At 35.5% G+C, this 3,330-nt stretch overlaps 1 pseudogene; it reads right to left on the bottom strand.

Annotated features, from left to right (window-relative positions):
* Positions 1-2,501: 2,501 nt before the first annotated feature.
* On the bottom strand, positions 2,502-2,826 carry LOC105295549 (annotated as a pseudogene).
* Positions 2,827-3,330: the final 504 nt, after the last annotated feature.

Genomic DNA, 3,330 nt, shown 5'->3' with positions numbered 1-3,330 from the left:
TTATTTCATCAAGAAAAAATTGCACTGCATTATTGATGATTATAGCAACAATTACATGGGTTAGTGCTGCTTAGATGTCAGTTACTGAGTTTTTCTCATCCATCTTCTATATCGGGTTATTACACTTTTATAATTTACAACTCATGATTAATCTGATCATTAAAATCGATGATGAAAGTTTTTTCATATAGCATTTCCATGTTGAGTGCAATTGCAAAATATTTTTTGCAAAATAAATAAAAGATTCTCCAACATGTGATTTAATATGATGCATTTCAATGATTCTTTCACCTTTAGATACACCACTAGCATTGTATGTAGTGTTATAATATCTATTAAATGTACACATACATTTTATATGCAGCATAAAGGGATATAAATGTTTATACATTTTATATATAAGTGCCTGGAGAGCAGAATTTATGTCAGTTTTATTAACCTACAAATACCAAGAGCCTGGAACAAGGCTTGGCAAACAGTAGTGCAATATTTGCTTAGTTAATTGGTAATGAGATGGTAATACAAATCTTGAAGTTAGGCAGAAGATTATATAACTTCCAATTCGTCAAATCTGATTATTAGCATTGATTCTATTTATTGTTTTATTCTAAATATTACCCAAAATATCTTAAGTATTTTATATATCATTTGCATTTTATTCCAAGTTCTGCAATAAATTAGGCATATCTGAGCTAGATAATATATTTGGCACCATCTTCTACAATTTATTCTTCTAGGGATCCAGAGAATTAAAGAAATTAGAATTCTAAAATGTTCATTACTTCTATTACAGCTTAAGAACATAAATTTAAATAATGATAGATTAGTGCATCAATGCATGAAATGAATAACACCCTTTTTCATTTTTGATAGCACTGAGAATGTCAAAATCAAAAAGTTCTAATCTTCCTCGGTGTTCCTTTAAGTTTGGTCAATAGAGAAAGAAGAGAATAAATATACTTCATATGTTTACTATCACATTTTCCTGGGACCAACGAGTTGGAATTTTTTTAGACAAGTTTATTCCTTTTGGTAATCCAAAGGCCGCAGCTACCCTCTAGGGTCATTTGGAATCTCTTGTGACCCTGATGAACCATCTCCTTCAAACCTTTTTCTCAAGTCATGTAGCTGGTAAAAGGAAGCATATTGCATTGTAAAATCCTCCTATAACAAAACTAAAATCCAAAATTTGTATGGAAGATCTTTGAGCATCCCATCAAGCTCTCAATAAGCAAGAGACTCAAGATTAAATTTTAGGATTAGGTAGATAAAGCAAATGCTGAATCTAGTTAGAGTTATCTTGTGTGTGTGTGTGTGTGTGTGTGTGTGTGTGTGTGTGTGTGTGTATTTTGTAATATACATGCATGTATCAGAGAGAGAGGAAAGAGAGGCAGAGAGAGAGTCTGGTTGAGGAAAACAATAGATTTTCCAGTCAACTTAGAGAAACAGAAAATATTGGTATTTTTACTTTTCACTCCTGTAATTATGTACACCATTAAAAATCTATAATTCAGTAGCTAAAAAACTCACACTGATTAAAGAAGTTAAGCTGAAAAAAGCATCTTCAAACATCTTTGAGAACTCAATCACCAGCTTGAGCCAGATCTGTTCCTTTGTTCTAGTTACCTCTGATTCCATCATCTTGGGCTCGTAGAGACAATGCTTTATGGTGCTTAGTTTTTATCTGCATACATGTAGGAAAACAAACTATCCTAACCTGTGCTGTTCGCATGGGAAAGACACCTATGCAAACACAAAATGCAGCATCTTAATTTTCTTCAAGAAACTGGGCTGTAAAATTTGTAGACTGACAACTAATAGATCCTAAGTAACCACTTAATGTCTCTGTATTTCAGTTCTCTATTCTATAAAATAAAAAAGATACCAAATAACTTATGGTTTTTGAGGATTACATGAGATGCAACATGAAAATGTACTTTAAAAATTCTGAGGTATTGTACAAACATTTTATACAATAATGAGATTTTATTGGTAAGTACTACAGGATTTATCAGTCAAATTGTCTTTAAGTATTCAACTGGAAATGTCTTGCATTTATTCCAATGAACTGTCATTACTAAAATGTATTTTAGAAGTCTTCTTTTAAAATCCCTTCAGGGTCTGATTATGATTCTCATGAGATTATTAACCTTGTTAGATCATAAGTTACTTTTACTGAAGCTAATCATCAACATTAATTCTCAAAATTTGAGACATTCCCATTAGGTAGACTTAGGCTTAAATTTAAGACTAATTTATTAGTCAGTCAGTTAGTTAGTTAGTTAGTTAGTTAGTTAGTTAGTTAGTTAGTTAGTTTTGCATATGAACTGTTTATTATGATTAAATACCATTTCCAGTGCTGTCTGTTGAATCCTTCTGTGCCCCACACTGAGCCCCAGGAAGGGGTCTCAAGTAAATGATGGGCCAGATGTGACCTCTCCCAATGCCAGCACAGGAGCCCCTTTCTGAAAAGGCTTTATTATGTGTGAGGAGAAAGGGGGTCATTCCTTGGCAGCCGCCTTCCTCATGTCCCCAAGTACATTGCTCGGCTCCTCCCACTTCCTCTTGGCTCGGATGTGTGTCCCCACCCTTTTCTTGATGAATTTCAGGGCCCATTTGTCCTTGGAGACCTTGAGCAGCTCCGTTGCGCGCTGCTCGTGGAGGGCAATGCCACACACCTCTCGGATCATGTCCCGCACGAACTTCGTGTGCTCGGTGGGTCGCCCGCGGCGGCGGCGGCGGCGGCTGCGCCTCAGCTTGCTCACGTTCTTGGTCACCTTGGGAAACCTTGGTGAGGTCCCCGGACATTGGATAGCGCAGAGCCATGGTTTCGGCTCTTCCACGGCGGCGGAAGGCAAGACTAGTTTATTTTTAAGGAGAGTGCTTAGATGATGATAGCACTTATTGGAATATTGAGTCCTGGCTAGTGCTATTTATAACCAAGTCACATTTTTATAATATAGTAAATAGTCTATAATTTCTCTCTCTCCGCCAAGAGGACTAGAGGAAATATATTTAAATCAGATGTAACTTTTGCTTAGGAATCATCTTGTCCACTCAGTAAAGACGTTTATATTAAAAATGGGATGGCAAGTGTTTATTCATTCAATCAAGCAATTAAAATATATTTTTCTTGAATTCTTACTGGGAATACCAAGTTTTAGCCTTAAAGATACTCAAAGTCTAGTAGAAGAGACAAAGTAATATCAGTGAAAATCTGAAAGAGAACAAGATTAGAGAAGGTACTACGGAGAAGGGTAGGTTTATAGTAAGCACTATTTATTAGCAGTTACACAGAAATTCTACCGCTGAAGCTTTTGAAAGAGCAGC

This window comes from Pteropus vampyrus, unplaced genomic scaffold, assembly GCF_000151845.1.
Source record: "Pteropus vampyrus isolate Shadow unplaced genomic scaffold, Pvam_2.0 Scaffold108, whole genome shotgun sequence".
NCBI classification, from domain to species: Eukaryota; Metazoa; Chordata; class Mammalia; order Chiroptera; family Pteropodidae; genus Pteropus; species Pteropus vampyrus.
Note: the sequence above shows the minus strand (reverse complement) of the source record. Positions and strands in the feature narration are given on the sequence as shown.